The following is a 5,514-nucleotide window of genomic DNA, read 5'->3' as shown; positions in this document are numbered from 1 at the left end:
GGCCTGTGTCCCAGGCCTGAGCTGAGTCTGGAGGGGACAAGGTGGAGTAGGGGGGAGAGGCAGCTCTCCCATATACTCACTAGGCCTGGACTAGGACTGGATCTGGGTTTTCCCAGAACACAACAGAAATTCCTACTCTGTGGGTGGGGTGTGAGGGGGTACTACGGAGTGATGGGGGGTGTCCCAAGAGGGTGAAAGATGGTGTCACCCACGCTGAGCCTGGGCTGGGGCCAATAGGTCATGCCAGCACAGGGTAGCCAGGAGCTCTCCCACACACTCACCGGGCCTGGGTAGGACTGGGTCTGGGGGTTCCTGGAAGGCGGCAGAAATTCCTACTTGGCTGGCAGGGTGGGGGAGGTGCTGTGGAGTGGTGGGGGGTATCCCAAGGGGGTGGAAGAGGGTCTCACCCACGCTGCGCCTGGGCTGGGACCAGTAGGTCCCGCCAGCACAGAGTAGCCGGAAGCTCTCCCACACTGTATTTATTATTGAAACTGTCCTAGCAATCGGTTTTGAAACTGTCGCATTACTGTTTCTCAATAAAATTGTGAAAAAAAAAAAAGTAAAGAATGGAAGAGAAACCAACTCTGCAGAGCAACTTTTACCAAGTAAATAAAGTGCATAAGAGTGCAGATAGAAGTACACACTGCATGTGGGAAACACAGCACAGACTCTCATGGACAGCTACACCAACACTGGCTCCTCATGCTGCCTTTCTTTTATACTGTCAAAATCTCGAAGAAACAAGAACTTCTTCATAAGGCTCTTGAGAAGTGGTGCTGGGATCCCAGGCCTCAGGCTGAGGTCAGTTCTAGGCATGTGTCCAGGATCTTGTAGTTAGCAGGTCTCACCTACTTCCCCAGCCAGCTTTGCTGTGCCCTAATCTCCTATCTCAGAGGAACCAGGTAATACGAATTCTCAGAGGGATCAGCAAAACTGAGGCTTAGACATCAGTTTTTTACTCCAGAAACATACGGTTACTCAGCACAGTTCTTAACTCTAAGGGAACATGAACCCACAGGTAAAAGAGAGTCTGAGGAGATTCACTGACCAATCTTTACTGAAAAGGGTAAAAAATCAAATAATCCTGTTGGGCTGGAGGTGTAGCTCAGTGGTAAAGCGTTTGCCTAGTGTGTGGGGGGACCTCGGATCAATCCCAGCATTGTACAGGGGTAAATATGCCAGACTCGTGATACTAACCAGTGACTATGAGACAGGAGATTAGAGCATGGCAAAATTGGCTGGGGAAGCAGGCATGACTTGTTAATTACAAAGTCTGAGGTAACGGGTATAGAACAGTTGCCAAAGCTCCACACATGGGCTTAAAACTCAAGAACTCAAGCAGGTTTTATTGCTTGGGTGGCCTAGACCCGATGTCAGCCTGAGGAGTGGGGTGTAATGGAAAGGACAGTCACATAGAATCTTTGCCATCCATGCCACTACTCATTGTGGCCTCCCTCATGCTGTACTTCTTTTCCTACTTTTACTTGGCCCAAATTTGTTCTACAGAACCTGGGTTTTTTTTTCTACCTTTAATAAAGCTTTGCTACTGTTTATACTTATCTTAACCAGTTATTTGCTCAGAAACTATCTCTAAAAACACTCACTCCAGTATGCCAACACCAGGGAACAATGGAACTAATAATTGAAATAGATTAATTACAAGATTAATACAATTGGGGGCCAGGGAGATGGCTCAATAGAATAAGCACTTACCTGGCAAGCACAAGGGCCTGAGTTCAATCCCCAGTTCCCCCCCCCCAAAAAAAAGAGATGAATACAATCTATGTAGATTTAAAAAAACTGTCCTAAAGTCAGGTACAGTGGGGCACAACTGTGATTTCTAGGTATTCTGGAAACCGAGACAGGAGGATTGCAAATTTGAGGCCATCCTGGGCTATTTAGTGAGAACTGTCTCAATTTTTATTTTTAAAAAGAGGCTGGGAAAATCCCAGAACTAAGAGGATCACTCTGAGTTTGAGGCCAGCCTGGGCTATATAGTGAGTTCAGGGGCATCCTGAACTACATAGCAAGGCTCTGCCCTGAAAACAAACAAAAGGGCTGGTGATAGAGCTCAGTAATATAGCCTAGAATATATGAAATCCTGGATTTAACATATAATTGTATACATCCAAAAAAACTTACTGAAAAAAATGATCAGTTATGAAGGTTAGAAACAGAAGTGTGAAAACAGCCATGAGTCAAAGTCTCAGAAAAAAACAATATAAAGGAAGGATAGAATATGATATGACAGAATTTTCCAGGACAAAAGTAAAAGAAAAAAGTCCTTGAAAGAGCTTGTGGAATTACCAATAGGGAAATAAAAGAGTTTTGGGGTTTTCTGTTTTGTTTTTTGTTTTTTGTTTTTTTTTTTTGAAGGCAGGGTTTCACTATGCAGTTCAGGCTGGCCTCAAACTCGCAATGATCCTCCTGTCTCAGCCTCGAAAGTGCTAGGATTAAAGGTGTACACCACAGCATCCAGCTTTCCGTTTCTATTTTTATTAGTAAATGTTTCCAATACACAATAATTAAATACTGTATAGGGAGCTGGCACATGTACATACACATGTTAATTCTTTTTTTCAACTCCTTCCTCTTCCCTTTCATCTCAATCTCTTTCCTATATAAGAAAGATTATGTCCTTATTTCTTATTATCTACCTTTTATTTTGCTTTTTATTTACATTTGGAAGGCAGCTATGCTCACCACTATACCACCAATGCAGATTTTTTATTTATATTTGAGTTTCTCATATAAGAGAAACCATGTGGTATTTAAGTTTATGTCTTTTCTTTCTTTTTTGAAACAGGGCCTTGCTTTATATTTTAAGCTGGCCTTGAACTATAGCCTAGGCTGACCTCAAACTCATGGTGGTCCTCCTGCCTCAGCCTCCCGAGTGCTGAGATCACAAGCCTGTGCCACTATCCCCAGCTCCTTTTTCATCTAATAAAATTCCACTGACTGGATGTACAACATTCTGTTTATCTGTAGCAATGGACACTTTTTTTGGAAATGTCCTTGCCAGAGTTACTTTTACATCCCTTCCATTTGCCTAGTATCCTGAATTCTAAACAAAAGCCACACCTAAATGATTAAGATACTGCTAAATAATTCTTGCAGAATTATAAAACACAGAATACCTGGTGACCTTAACATAACATCAGAATGTGTAGTGCCCCTCCTTATTCTTTAATTTTATATATCAATTAACACAAAGCTTGTAAACTGCTTTGATATTTAACTTGTAAGAAAATATACAGTAACATGTTTGAAACTAGTCCCAGGTAATCAGGTCAATGGCAGTGTTTGGGGGTGGGGGCTGTCACAGGCACTTGAAGATAGCCCATTTAGCACATAGTCTTCCTCCCCATTGCTCCTTTGCTTCTCCTTTACCTCCCTACAAAAGCCCTTGTGCCCCTCTGCTTCCTCAGATGGAGCTTTGAGGATTTAAGCCATCTGTCTTCTGGTTGCCCTTTGAATAACATTAATTTCTTTCCCACCCTTTTTCATCTCCTGAGTATTAGCTTTCAAGCAGCTAGACCTGGGTCTGATAACATAGCCCTTTATAACTCAATGAACATTTAGGTCATTTCCACTATTATAAATAATGTTTCAGAGCATGGGGGCATTTCTATGTAATCCCAGTACTAGGAGTTGGAGGCTACAGGATTGTAATCAGGTTTTGGGTGCTGGAGTCTCCTTCTGGAGGTGGTTTCTAGGTTCTTTCTGTCCTGAGGAAAGACTTGCTGAAGAAAAATGTAAATAATAGCAAAGTTTCATTAAAGGTAGGAAAAGAAACAGGCTCTACAGAGCAAATCTCAGCCAAGTGAAAGTAGAAAAAGAAGTGCACTCTAGAGCGTGAGAGTGGGCTACCATGGAAGAGAGAACACAGTGACTGAAACTAGTGTGGACTCTCCTTTCCATATGACACCAATCCTCAGGCTGACATCGGGTCTAGGGTACCTTAGCAAAAACCTGCTTGAGTTCTTTTTTTTTGGTAGAAACGGGGATTGAACTCAGGCCGTTGCGCTTGCCAGGAAAGCACTTATCTACTGAACTGCCTCTCTGGCCCACCTGCTTGAGTTCTTGAGAAAAGTCCATGTGCAGGGTTTTGGGAACTGTCCTACACCTGTGTCCTGGGACTTCATAATTAATGGGTCTCCTCTACTTCCCCAGCCAGTTTTGCCATACCTTGATCTCCTGTCTCAGGATCACAAATTCAAGTGCAGCCTGGGCAATTTGTTATTTAATTTCATTTAATTTGTCTTTTTGAGATAGGGTCTCACCATGCAGCTCAGACTGGCCTTGAGCTCATTGTGTAACCCAGGCTGATCTCGAACTCATAATGATCCTCCTGCCTCAGCCTCCCAAGTGCTGGGATTACAGGCATGTACCACCATGCTCACCAGCCTAGGCAATTTAGTGATTTAGCAAGACTCTGTCAAAATAAAAAAAATTAAAAAGTCTGGGTAAGTAGCACAGTGTGAAGGCCCTGGGTAACTCCTAGTAATGATATAGGAGATTAGGGTGTGGCAAAGCTGGCTGGGGAAACAGGCATGACCTGTTAACTACAAGATCCCAGAACACATGCACAGGACTGTTCCCAAAGCCCTGTCCATGGACTTGTTCTGAGAACTCACGCTGGTTTTTAGTAAAAAAGCCTGAACCTGATGTCAGCCTGAGGTGCAGGATTCGAGCACCAGCTCTCAGGACCCATATGAACAAATTTTCATAGTTTCTTCAAGATTTAGACTGTATAAAAGGACACAGACACCAAGAAAAACTTAATGTCATGGCTTTCCTTATGCTATTGCACTACATCTTCCAGGGTGTATTTTTATCTTACTTTTCCCCCTTTAACCTGCCTAAGCTTGTTCTGCAGAGTCAGTTTTTCTTTCACTTTTTACTTTTCACTGTTCTTTTTTGCCTTCTTTAGGCATGCTCTCACTATGCAGTTCAGGCTGATCTTGAATTTACTTCATAGTCTAAGCTGGTCTCAAACTCCCAAGATCATCCTGCCTCAGCTTCCTGAGTGCTGGGATTACAGTCAGGCACCACCAAGCCTGGCTCACTTTTACTTTTTTTTTTTTTTTTTGTACCAGGAATCAAACTCAGGACCTTGCCCTTGCCAGGTAGGCATTTATGCCATGAAGGTATCTCCCTGGCCCTTCACTTTTACTTTTTCAAGTAAATTTTGCCACTGCTTTTTTCTTGTTTTCTTCAATTCGTTGTTCCAGAGAAGAACCTGGAATCCAACTCCAGAAGGAGAGGTGAGCAGCACGACATGGCAGTAGTGACATTTGGTTGGCAAGCTACGCTTAGAAGGTGCTACCCAATAGCAGCACCTCACACACATGCGCAAGAATAGTGCCACTATAAATGTGAATATAGAAGTTTTTGCCCTAGTGTAAGAACTCAAAAGAAGAAATAAAGACTGAAAGGTATAACAGACACAGCTAAATGGAAAGAAACAGAACTTAAGAATTTAACAACAAAAGAGAGAATGGAAAAAAGTTA

The sequence above is a fragment of the Octodon degus genome, unplaced genomic scaffold (genome assembly GCF_000260255.1).
Source record: "Octodon degus isolate 3935 unplaced genomic scaffold, OctDeg1.0 scaffold00071, whole genome shotgun sequence".
NCBI lineage: Eukaryota > Metazoa > Chordata > Mammalia > Rodentia > Octodontidae > Octodon > Octodon degus.
This window is presented reverse-complemented; position numbering follows the sequence as displayed.